Genomic DNA, 14,478 nt, shown 5'->3' with positions numbered 1-14,478 from the left:
TCTTTCATTCAACACAATGTTTATGAACATCCAGACCCTGTGCTGGATGTGGGTGCAGAGCAGCGGGGCCCACGACCAGAGGGGCCTTCTGAGGAAAGAGGACCTGGTACTTCCAGAATTTCTGCAACTGCCTACCCAAGGGCCCGGTTCCCAGGAGACCCCACCACAGACTGAATCAGCAGCCCAGCCCAGCGGGGAATCCTTGAACTCCACTGCCCACTCAGCCCTCTGACAGCTGCTCAACAGTCCAGGACAGCTGCATGGCACCTGGCGGGCCGAGCATGCCATGGGTCCGCTCTGCATGCACTGTCTGTGCCATGAGTGTCCCTGGCCCCTTCCTGCCATGGGCAGGCCCGCAGGAAGAGCCGGTAGGGGTAGACAGGGGACTCAGATGAGACACACCCTGCAACTGCCACTGCCTGGTCCCTCAACGGGCTCACTCTCCCATCCCTTGCAGCCAGGCTACAGTGGGGGAGGTAGGTCTAGCCCCTTGGTACAGGCTTGCCCCACACAGAGGGGTGGCGTTGGCGGTGCCAGCCTCCCCAGCCTGTGCCAAGCTTCAATAGGGGCAGGAGGAGGGGCTGGCCCCTCCTCAGGGAGCTGGTATGAGTTAGGCCTGAGGGTGCAGGTGGGCAGCCCTGTACTCCACCCTCATAGACTATATTGTACATACGGATTTTGCAGTAAGCTTGGGGCAGCTGGGTTTGTCCGTGATGTATGATACTATTATAATAATTATTATTATTCTGAAAAAAAAAAAAAAAAGCAGCAGTGGCAGAAACATAGTCTGTCCTTGCTGTTCCAGCCCACAGGCTGCTTGGGCATACATCCAGGTGAGACAGCAGAGAGGAGCTGGCAGGTGAGGAGCTGCTCTGGATGGTGTGGTTAGGGATCATCTCTCTTGATGATGATGGAGCCTGTGAGCTGAGCCCTGAATGAAGTGAGGAGGCATTGTGTGAACACAGGAGGAAAGAGCACTCCAGGCAGCTGGAGCAGGCAGGGCAAAAGCAGGAGCAGACCATCCATGCCCCAAGAACAGAATGAAGAACCAAGGGAAGAGGCAGGAATTTAGACTGAGAAAGCCAGAAGAAGACTGGTTTTTAGGCCAGGCGTGGTGGCCCATACCCTGTAATCCCAGCACTTTGAGAGGCCAAATGGGTGGATCACTTGAGCTCAGGAGTTTAAGACTAGCCTGGGAAACATAGGGAAACCTTGTTAATCAATAAATATAATGAAGAGTTTTAATGTTTAAAGATGTACTGTGGTGAATAAGGTAGAGGCAAAGGAACTGAAATTATAGTATCTAATATAGTTGTAAGAGAAAATGTTAATGGTAATACCTAGGGAAACTACTCATGAATCCCAAATATATAGTTAAAAAATAATCACTACAAAATATTTAACACAAAAGGAATCAGTAATGCAAGAACTGAAGTACAAAATAAGACAAAATACATGTAGAGAACAATGAACAAGATGGCAGATATGAAACCTTAAATGATACATTAGTAGTATATTAAGTATTAATTATGAGTAATATGTTAAATGGATTAAATTCTCCAATTAAATGATAGAGATTGGCAGAATAGATTAAAGGAAAAAACAAGATCCAACTATGTGCATGCTTTCTTAAAAGTCCACAATTTAAATTTCAAATACACAAATAGGTTGAAAGTAGAAGGTTAGAAAAAGGTATACAATGTAGCTGTATGTAAAAACGGTAATTTTAAAAAGCTAGAGTGGGTATACTAATACCAGAGAAAAAAATAGGCGTTAGGACAAAATCGTTACTGGTGACAAGAACACTTTATAATGGTAAAAGTGTCAATCCTGGCAGGGTGCAGTGGCTCACACCTGTAATTCCAGCACTTTGGGAGGCCTAGATGGGTGGATCATGAGGTCAAGAGATCCAGAGCAATCTGGTCAATATGGTGAAACCCCATCTTTACTAAAATTACAAAAATTAGCCAGGCATGGTGGCACACACTGGTAGTCCCAGCCGCTCATGGGGCTGAGGCAGGAGAATCGCTTGAACCCAGGAGGCAGAGGTTGCAGTGAGCCAAGATTGTGCCATTGTACTCTAGCCTGGTGACAGAGTGAGACTCCCTCTTGAAAAAAAGAGTGTCAATCCATCAAGAAGATATACAAATTCTAAGTATATATGCATCTAACAAATGAACTCCAAAATACATGAGATGAAAGCTGACAGAATGAAAGATAAAAATAGAAAATTTAATAATAATGTTTGAAAGCTCCAATACCCGACTTTCAATAATGCACAGAGCAACGAGAGAAGAGACCAGCAAGAAAATGTGACTTCACTGCCACCAGATCGTACAGGTCTCTATCGAATGCTCCACGTAACAACAATAGTAAACACATTTTTCTTTGCACATGGAACATTCTTCATGACAGACCACATGCTAAGCCACAGCAAAAGAACTTTAATAAATTTTTAAACATTGAACAGCATGTTTTTTTACTCTAATTGATTGAAATAAGAAATTAATAAGACAGGAAAGAAAAACACAGATGTGAGTGCATGCCTTGTTTCATTGTGCTTCACTTTTTTGTGCTTTACAGATACTATAATTTTTATGAATTCAGGTTTGTGCCAACTCTGCATCAAGCAAGTTTATTAGTGCCATTGTTTCTAGAGCACGTGCTCACTTCATGTCTCCATATCATATTTTAGTAATTCTTACAACATTATTTTTTTTATTATATTGCTTATGATAATCTGCAAACAGTGATCTTTGCTTTAACTATTGTAATTGTCTTTGGGTATCATGTACTATGCCTGATAATATAGCAAACTTAATTGTTAAATGTTCTGTGTGTTCTGATTGCTTCATCTATCAGCAGTTCCTACAATTCTCCCTGAGACACAAGAATATTGAAATTAGGCCTACCAATATCCCAAAAATGGCCTCTAAGAGTTCAAATGAAAGGAAGACTTTCATGTCTATTATTTTAAAACCTAAGCTAGAAATGATTATGCTTAGTTAGAAAGGCATGTCAAAAGCTGAGATAGGCCTTTTGCAACAAATAACTAGCCAAGTCGTGAATGCAAACAAAATGTTCTTGAAGGAAATTAAAAGTGACACTCCAGTGAGCCTGTGAATAAAAATAAATAACAACCTTATTGTTGATACAGAGGAAGTTTTAGTGGTCTGGATAAAAGATCAAACTAGTCATGACATTTCCTTAAGCTAAAGCCTAATCCAGATCAAGGTCCTGACTATCTTTTATTCTTTGAGGCTATGAAATAAGGTCAATGCAGAAAAATTATTGAAGCTAGAAGAGATTGGGTCATGAGGTTTAAGGAAAAAGACCATTTCCACGACATAAAAGTGCAGGAAGAAGTGCAAGTGCTAATGTAGAAACTGAAACAATTATGCAGAAAATCTAGGTAATATAATTGATGAAGGTTGCTATACTAAACAGATTCTCAATGTCAATCAAAGAAACTTCAGTTAGAAGACGTCATCTAGGACTTTGATTAGCTAGACACAAGTCAATGCCTGGCTTCAAAGCTTCCAAGACAGCAAACTCCCTCACTAGGAGTTAATGCAGCTGGTGACATTAAATTGAAGCCAGTGCTCATTCACCACACTAAAAATCCTAAGGCCTTTAAAAATAATGCTAATTCTCCTCTGCCTGTGACATATAAACAGAACAACCAAGCCTGGAGGACAGCACATCTGTTGGAAGCATAGTTTATTGAATATTTTAAGCCCAATATTGACATCTATTGCCTGGAAAAAAAATAAAAAAAAATTCCTTTCAAAATATTACTGTGTGACAATGTATCTGGTCACCCAAGAGCTCTGATGAAGATGTGCAAGGAGATTAATGTTTTTGTTTTATTTTATTTTTAGGCCTGCTGACCCAAAATTTATTTTGTAGCCCATGCCTCAAAGAGTCATTTCAAATTTCAAGCCTTATTGTTTGAGAAATACATTTTGTAAGCCTATAGCAGCAATAGATAACGATTCTTCAGATAAATATGGGTAAATTGAAAACTTTATTGATGGTATTCAGTATTCACAATGCCATTAAGAACTTTTGTGATGCATGAGAGGAGGTAAAAAATATCAATCTTAATGGGCGTTCAAAAGAATTCAATTCCCAATTCTTGGGTGACTAAGAGTAGTTCAAGTCTCAGTGGAGAAAGTAACTTCAGATGGGACAAAAATGGCAAGAGAACTAGAATCAGAAGTGGAACTCAAAGATAAGGCTAAATTGCTGCAATCTCATGATAAAACATTAATGGATGAAGAGTTGCTTTTAATGAATAAGCAAAGAACTTGTTTCCTGTGATGGACTCAACTTTTGGTGAAAATGCTGTGAGCATTATTAAAATTACAATAAAAGATTTAGAATATTGCATGAACTTAGCTGATAAAGTAGAGTAGGGTTTGAAAAGATTGACTCCAGTTTTTAATGAAGTTCTACTGTAGGTAAGATACTATCAAACAACATTGTATGATACAGGGAAATCTTTTGTGAAAGGAGGTCAACCGATGTGGCAATATTCACTGTTGTCTTATTGAAGAAGTTGCCACAATCACCCCAACTTTTAGCAACCACCACCTTGATCAATCTGCAGTTATTAGCCTAAAAAATAAGACCCTCAACCAGCAAAAATACTATAATTCACTGAAGGCTCAGATTATTGTGAGCATTTTTTAGCAATAAAATATTTTTAATTAAGTTATACTGATTGTTTTTAAGACATAATGCTATTGCACCCTTAATAGGTTACAGTATAGTGTACATAAAATTTTAATATGAACTGGGAAACCTAAAATTCATGTGACTCACATTATTGCAATATTTGCTTTATTGTGGTGGTCTAGAATTGACCCCTCAGTATCTCTGATATATGGTTGTATATTAAATGATATAATCTAAAATAGCCAATGGTTAAAAAAAAAATAACAAAGGTAATTGGAAAGCACTTCAAGATGAATAAAAATGTTCAAAATGATGGAATACAGCTAAATTAGTGCTTATAGAAAATATTTAGGTATAGATAGATGTCTACATTAAGACAGAAAAAAAGGCCTCACATCAAAAACCTAACCATCCACTTCAAGAAACCAGCAAAAAGAGATTTAAAACAAAGCGAGTAGAAAGATAAAAATAATACAGATTAGAGTGAATATGGATGAAATAAAGAATGGTAAACAATAGAGAAAATCAGTAAAATTAAAAATGATTCAGAAGATTAAGAAATGTCTATCTTTCCACTAGACTCAATTAGTAAAATAAGGAATAAAAAAGGAAACATTATTTCTGACCTTACAGAAGTCAGAGAGAATTATAAAGATATACTATAAGCAACTGTAAGCCAATAAATGAGATAACCTAGATGAAATGGGATAATCCTTGTGAAGATGCAAAGACACAAATAAAAAACTGAAGAGATCTTTTACTTCCTGGTTAGCTATATTTCTGGGTATATTACTCTTTTTGTGGCTATTGTAAATGAAACTGCATTATTAATTTGACTTTCACCTTGGATGTTGTTGTATAGGAATGCTACTAATTTTTGTACATCAATTTTGTACCTGGAAACTTTGCTGAATTTGTTTATCATATCAAATAACTTTTGTGCAGAAAGCATGGGGTTTCCTAGGTATAAAATTATACCTTCTGCAAACAGGGTATGCCAAGAAATCAGAGATGGAAACAAATGGTAAAACATTCCATGCTCATGGATAGGAAGAATAAATATTCTTAAAATAGCCATGTTGCCCAAAGCAATTTACCAGTTAAGGGCTATTTCTATCAAACTATCAATAGCATTCTTCACAGAACTAGAAGAAACTACTTTAAAATTTATAGTGATCTAAAAAGGAGCCCAAATAGTCAAGGGAATCCTAAGCAAAAAGAACAGAGCTGGAGCCATCACATTACCCAACTCCAGATTATACTACAAGGTTAAAGTAACCCAAACAGCATGGTACTGATACAAAACCAGACATACAGACCAATGGAACAGAATAGAGAGCCCAGAAATAATGCCACACACCTATAACTATCTAATATTTGTCAAAATTGACAAAAGCAAAAAGGAAATAAATTTCTTTTCAGTAAATGGTGCTAGGATAACTTGCTAGCCATCTGCAGAACATTGAAACTGGACTTCTTTACACTCTACACAAAAATAAACTCAAGACGAAGTAAATATTTAAATGTAAAACTTAAATTATGAAAACTCTGGAAGATAACCTACAAAATACCATTATCTACCTAGGACCTGGCAAAGATTTCATGATGAAGACATCAAAGCAATTGCAACAAAACCAAAAATTGACAAATAGAACTTAGCCAAACAAAAAGAACTTCTGTACAGCAAAAGAGACTACCAACAGAGTAAACAGACAACCTACAGAATGGGAGAAATACTTGCAAACTGTTCCTTTGGCAAAGATCTGATATCCAGAACCTAAACGAAACTAACAAATTTACAAGCAAAACACAAAGAAGCCCATTATAAAGTGAGCAAAAGACATAAATAGATATTTTTCAAAAGAAGACATACACAAGGCCAATAAGTCTATGAAGAAATGCTCAACACTACTAATCATTAGAGAAATGCAAATCTCAACCATAATGAGATATCATCTCACTCTAGTGAAGATGGCTCTTATTAAAAACAAAAAGTAACAAATTTTGGCAAGGTTGTGGAGAACAGGGAACATTCATACACTGTTGATGGAAATGTAAATTAGTTCAGCTATTGAGGAAAGCAGTCTGGTGATTTCTCAAAGAACTTAAAACAGAATTACCATTCAACCCAGCAATCCCATTCTTGGATGAATACTCAAAGGAAGATAAATTTTTCTATTATGAAAATACATGCACATATATGTTCATCATGGCACTATTTGCAATAGCAAAGAGATGCAATCAACTTAAATGCCCATCAACAATAGACTAGATGAAGAAAATGTGGTATATATACATAATGGAATACTGTGCAGCCATAAAACGAATGAGATCATGTGCTTTGCGGCAACATGGATGGAGCTGGAGGCCATTATCCTAGGCAAACTAACACAGGAACAGAGAACCAAATACCATATATTCTCAGTCATAGGGGGAAGCTAAACATTGAGTTCACAGGGACATCAAGAAGGGAACAACAGACACAGGGCCTACTTGAGGGTAGAGAGTGGGATAAGGGTGAGAATTAAAAAAATATCTATAGGGTACTATGCTGATAACCTGGGTGATGAAATAATTTGTACACCAAACCCCAAGGGCATCCAATTCACCTATAAAACAAACCTGTACATGTACCCCTGAACCTAAATAAAAGTGGAAAAAAGTACTGATGACACAGAAGTGTTGATAAGCACGTGGTGAAACTGAAAATCTCACACTGCTGATAGCAATATAAATATTGTAGATAGAAAACATCCTGGAAGTCTCTCAAATGGTTAAACAAAGAGTTGCCATGTGATGTAGCAATTCTAAGATAACTGGTATATACCTAAGAGAAATAAAAACATGTTCACAAAAAAACTTGTACATGAATTTTCATAGCAACATTATTCCTAATAACCAAAAAGTGGAAATAACCTAAATTACAAACTATCAGCTGATACATAGGTTTAAAAATGTGGTATGTTCATGCAATGGATTTATTTGTACATAAACAGACAATCTGAATGTGCCTATATTTACTAAAGAAAGTGAATGGGTAGCTTTCAAAAACAGAAGACACCAGGCCCATATGGGTTCGTTTGTGAATTCTACAAAACATTTAAGTAAGAAATTACGTAAATTCTCTACAATCTTTTTACAGCAGATTGAAGCAGAGGAACTAGTAACTCATTGTCTGAATCTAGAATTACTGTAATACTGAAACTGAACAAAGACTTTACAAGAAAAACAAAAAGCTACAGACTAATATCTCTCATGAACATAGATGCAAAAGTCCTCAACAAAATATTAGCAAATTGAATCCAAAAATGTATAAAAAGAATTATACACACCAACAAAGAGGAATTTATTTCAGGTATGTAAGGTTGGTTTAACATTTGAAAATCAATTGATGTCACCCACCATATTAACAGGCTAAAGAAGAAACATCACATATATTTTTACTAAATACAGAAAAAGCATTTGAGAAATCTAATATTCATTCAGAATAAAATTTGAAAAACATCTCAGTAAACTAGTGGAGTGAAACTTCCTCAACTTGATAAAGAATACATACAAAAATCCTATAGCTAACACCATACCTAATGGCAAGAAAACTAGAAGCTTTCCCACTAACATTAAAAATAAGACAAAGATACTTCCTCTCACCACGACTTTTCAACACCTTAATAGAAGTCCTAGCAAATGCAATAAGAGAAGAAAAAGAAATAAAGTGTATACAAGTTGAAAAGGAAGAAACAAAACTATTTGTTCAGAGATGACACCATCATTTGCATAGAAAATCTGAAGGAATAAACAGAAAAGCTTGAACAAATGATTACAGCAAGGATGTAGGATACAGGACTGTAGAATACCACAGGCAAAATCAATTGCTTAGCTATATACTAGCAATGAACAAGTGGAATTTGAAGTTAAAACACAATACCATTTACATTAGTGCCCCAAATTGAAATACTTAGATATAAATCTAACAAATCATGTACTAGATCTTTTTGTGGAAAACTACAAAACAGTAATTAAACAAATTAAAGAAAAACTAAATACATGGAGATAGATGTTGATTGACAGGAAAATTCAATATTGTCAAGGTGTTAGTTTTTTTCAATTTGATCTACAGATTCCATATAATTCTTATTAAAATCTTGGAAAATCACTTTGTAGATATTGACAAAATAATTTCAAAGTTTATATGGAGAGAAAAAAGCCCCAGAATAGGTAGCATAATATCAAAGGAGGAGAGTAAAATTGTAAGACTGACATGACCTAACTTCAAAACATACTATGAAGCTGCAGTAGTCATGATAGCATGATATTGGCAAAATAAGAGACAAATAGATCAATGGAACAGAAACCCCAAAATAGACTCACATCAATATAGTCAATTGATCTTTGACAAAGAACTAAAGCAATGGACCAAAGACAGTCTTTTCAACAAATGATATTGAAACAATTGTACCACCATATGCAAAATAAAACAAATATAGACACAGACATTATACCTTTCCCCTAAAATTACCTCAAAATTGATCATAATATTGGTCACAGTATTGATCATAGTATCAACCAAAACTATAAAATTCTTAGAAGTAACATAGGGGAATATATAGATGACCTGGTTATGATGATACCTTTTTAGATACAAGGCCAAAGGTATAATCTGTGAAATAAATAACTGATGCTGAACCTAATTTAAATGAAAAACTGCTCCTATCTGACAGACAATGTCAAAAGAATGAGAGGACAAGTCACATACTGAGAGAAAATACTTGCAAAAGACACATGTGCTAAAGAACTGTCATTCAGAATATGCAATGAACTCTCATAATATGCATTTATCAGATATTATATAACTTCATATATTTATACAATTATCATGTATCAATAAAAATGGGTCAAAGACTTTAACAGACACCTCAGCAAAGAAGATACATAGATGACAAATAAGCATATGAAAAGACGCTCCACCTCTTATGTCATCAGAGTAATGCAAATTAAAACAACGATGAGATATCACTATACAAAATCCAGAACATTGGCTACACCAAACTTCAGCAAGGATATAGAACAACAGAAACTCTCATTGATTGCTGGTGAGAATGCAGAATGCTACAACCACTTTGGAAGACAGTGGGGAAGTTTTCTTATAAAATTAACTATGCCTTTACCATGCAACCAAGCAATTCCTCTTCTTGGTATTTACCAAAAGGAGTTCAAAACTTATATTCACACAAAAATCTACACACAAGTGTTTATAGCCACTTAATTCATAATTGGCAAAACTGTGAAGCAACCAAGATTTCCTTCAGTAGGTGAATAAATAAATACAGTGTGGTACATCCAGACAAGGGGATATTATTCAGTGTTAAAGAAAATGAGCTCTCAAGCCATGAAAAGACATGAAAAAAACTAAAATACATCTGTGTTATTAAGTGAAAAAGCAAATGTCAAAAGGGCACATACTATATGATTCCAACTATATGACATTCTGGAAAAGGCAAAACATTGTGTGTAGTAAAAAGATGCAGAATTGTCAAGTGTCACAGGCAGGATGAATAGGTAGAGCACAGAGGATTTTTAGGGCAGTGAAAATACTCTATGTAATATGATAACAGTGGATACATATCATTATACATTTGTCCTAACCCGTAGGATGTATAACACAAAGAATGAACTCTAATGTAAACTATGGGCTTTGAAGATGTGTCAGTGTGTGTTCATTGATTGCAACAAATGTACCATTCTGGTAGGAAATGTTGATAATGGAGAAGGCTATGTATAAGTGGGGATGGAAGTATATGGGAAATCTCTGTACCTTCCTCTCAATTTTGCTCTAGACCTAAAACTGCTTTAAGAAATCGAGTCTCTTAAAAGATGAAATTAAGAAAGCAATTTATTTTATAATATTATCAAATGTAAAGAGACACTAAGGAATAAATTTAACAAAAGAAGTGTAACCTTTGTACACTGAAAACTACAAACTAATATTAAAAGTAATTTAAAAATACCTAAATACATGTAAAGAAACCATAGTCCTGAATTTGAGACATAATGATTTTAAGAAGACAATATGCCCAAATTGATTGATATGATTAGGCTTTGTGTCCTCTCCCAAATCTCACCTTGAATCATAACCGTAGGTTTTCCCCATGCTGTTCTCTTGATAGTGAGTGAATTCTCACAGGATTTGATGGTTCTATAAGCATCTGGCATTTTCTCTGCTTGCATGTCCCTCTCCTGCTGCCATGTGAAGAAGGTCCTTGCTTCCCCTTCACCTTCCACCATTATTGTAAGTTTCCTGAGGATTCCCCAACCACGTGGAACTGTGAGTCAAGAAAGAGTGAAATCTCTTTCCTTTATAAATTACCCAGTTTTGGATAGTATCTTTATAGCAGTGTGAGATAACACTAATGCATTGATCTTCGGATTCAATTAAATCTCTATCAAAACTCTGAATGTCTTTTTTTTTTTTTTTTTTTTTGGTGAAATCAACAAGCTTGTTTTGAAATTAATATGGAGGAAAAAACGTATCAAAAGAGGGAGCACAATGTTGAAAAAGTAGTTATAGGACTTACACTTCCTAATTTTCAGACTTGCTAGAAAGCTACAGTAATCAAGACAATGTGTTAATGGCATAAGAAAAGAGTCATTGATCAATAGGATAAATTGAGGATTCAGAAATAAATATTTAAGTATAGTCAATTAATTGTTCACAAACATGCCTAGATAATTCAATAGGGAAACAATAGTCTCTTCAACAAATTGTGCTAGGATAAATGTATATTTACATGTAAGAATAAATTTGAGCTCCTGTCTTATATTGTGCACACATTCTCTTTCTTTTTCTCTCCCCCTCTGCCTCTCTATCTCTTTCAGAAAGGATTGTAGAGCTCAATACAAGAAATAAAACTACAAACACCTAGTAGAAAACATAGAAGTAAATCTTTATAAACTTTGGTTAGGCAAAATCTTCTTAACAACAACAAAGGCATATGTGAAAAAGAAAGCATAGATACAACAACAAAAAAGCATATGTGAAAAAGAAAGCATAGATAAATTGGACTTTATAAAAATTTAAAAGTTTTATGCATAAAACAACACTATGAAGAAAGTGAAAGATAACTCACAGAATTGAAAAATAATAGTTGCAAAAGGACTGTACCTGGAATCCATATGGAATTCTTACACTATGCAGTAATAAGAAGACAAATGACCCAATTAAAAAATGAACAAAGAACTTGAATAGAAGTTTCTGTAAAGAAAAATACACAAACTGTAAGTAAGGACTGAAAAGATCTTCAACATTGTTTGTCTTTAAGTAAATGCAAACAAAAACCACAAGGAGACACCACTTCACACATATTAGAAAGTCTTTAATAATAACAATAACAATATTAAACAGAACATAATGTATTGACATAGATTTGTAAAAATTAAAACCCTCATATATTGCTGGTAGGAATACAAAATTTTGCAGCTTCAGTGGAAAACAGTTTGGCAGTTTCCCAAAATTTTAAACATCGAATTACCATAGGACCAAGCAATTTCATTCCTAGCTGTGAGAAGTGAAATATTATGCACAAACAAAAATTTGGACACAAATATTTATAGCATTGTTATTCATAATAGTCAAAGGTGATAACAACCCACATGTCTATCAACTGGTGGATGGATAATCAAGAGCAGCAGGTGTGAAATGAAGTCGGCCATGACTCCAGAAAGTACAAGAGATAGGAGGTTTAAAAAATGATCCCAGTGTGCACAGGACTGAGCTATTCCCTGGGCAAATTAGGACAAATAGGAGACCATGTGCAAAAAAGTAGCAATTCTGACATGGATTTAAAGAAAGGCAAAGTAGAAGAAAGTGAAGGAACACTGTGGATGTTTGCGTGTTACTCTCACCCTACTTACTGAACAGGAGCTAGGGTGCATGAGGATGCCTGCCTTGATCGCAATTGAGCCCCATGGTAAAGCCCAGGTCAAAGGAAAAGAAAAACTCTCTGAGTTAATTGCTTTTGAATAGAAATTCTTTACATTCCTTCATAATTCCCTTTCCACTGTCAAGACCATGAGAAGCCAAACTTAGAAAGTTATCAGCCCAAGAGAGGATGACATTGAATGCCAGATGCACAGTGAGATCTGTGATTCTTACAAGGCAGAGTAGGAGACACTTGCCATGGTTCCATTTTTTGCAGAGACGCCAAATGTCTTCAACTACATTTGGAAGAAATGCTTGGGACATAAATGATTCCACAGTAAATCAGGAAGTAGAACTTCATTTATTAGTAAACATTCCATGAGGGCCTTCTGTGTGCCACACTTTATCAGAGACTCAATTATTATGACTACCTGAAATCCGTTGTGAGAATACTTCTGCCTAAAGACTCCACTGAAGGCTTGTGCTGGGCGTCCATGCTCCTTACCACTTGATGCTTCCTACCTTCCCACTCCACTAGCACTGAAGTGAATATGTGCACCACTGTGGTTATTTGACCCAAGACCAGTGAGTCCATGGTTTGGAGGTCATTCTTTATGCAGTGATCTCATTTGCAAACATGAGCTAGATGAACCTGATTTTCTGTTTCAGGAGATTGAACTTGGAAGTAGCAGGAGAATTAGCCAACTAACCCAGGAGGCCAGAGAGACCATGATGGGTTGAAAATATAAGGCTGCTTCACACTAAATCCATGAAGGCAATGGAGCTTTTGTTATTCTTTTCCTACATGATTGTATAGGAATGGAAAGAAATTAATTCTAAATTGGTGTTTACTCTGTCCCACTCATCTGGCTTCATGTAATCTTCAACCTTGTAATGTTCATATAAGAAATGTACGAAGAAACTCAAGTTCAGAGAAGTTACTAACTTTGTCAAAGTCACACACAATAAAAACTTGACTCTAATTTGTTTGGTCGAAGGAGCTGAATTCCAGTAGCATATATTCATTGCCTCCAGGAAAATATAGAATAAAAGAATATTGTTGATGAAATGGCACTTAGAAAATACCATAAGCCTTTTAAGTCAATAGAACAAGTTGTTTTGTTCTTTTGAAGAAAACTTGAAATTCAGTAAGTCATTATGCTTTACTAATTCACATAAATTAAGGAAAAACCTGATTATAATTATTGAAAATAGAAATGTTTTCTATTTTTATACAAATAAAGTTTTGTTACTTTTAACACAAGGTAGCTGGAACTAATATACTCAGTGTCTTCAGGAAATCTGCTTTAGTGATTGAATAGGATGGCATGTGAATGAATTAAAAAATGGTCCTGCATGCACATAACCAACAAGCATATGAAAAAATGCTTCTCAGTAATCATTAGAGAAATGCAAATGAAAACTAATGAGATGCCATCTCACACCAGTCAGAATGGCAATTATTAAAAAATCAAAAATAACAAATGCTGGCAAGGTTGTAGACAAAAGAAAATGCTTATACACTGCTGGTGGAAATGCAAATTAGTTAAGCCACTGCGGAAAGCAGTTTGGAGATTTCCACCTGGCAATTCTATTACTGGGTATATGCCCAAAGGAAAACAAATCATTCACTGTAAAGACACATGCACTCATAGGTTCATCACAGCACTATTCACAATAACAAAGACATGGAATAAACCTAGGTGCTCATTAATGGTAGGTTGGATAAAAACATATAGTACACACACATCATTCAATATTATGCAGTCATAAAAAAGAACATGATTACTTCCTTTGCAGCATCATAGATGGGGCTAGAGGCCATTATCCTAAGTGAATTGATGCAGGAACAGAAAATCAAATATTCTATGTTCTCATAAGTG

The sequence above is a fragment of the Saimiri boliviensis genome, chromosome 1 (assembly GCF_048565385.1).
Source record: "Saimiri boliviensis isolate mSaiBol1 chromosome 1, mSaiBol1.pri, whole genome shotgun sequence".
NCBI classification, from domain to species: domain Eukaryota; kingdom Metazoa; phylum Chordata; class Mammalia; order Primates; family Cebidae; genus Saimiri; species Saimiri boliviensis.
The sequence above is the reverse complement of the archived record's forward strand: the minus strand, read 5'-3'. Positions refer to the sequence as shown.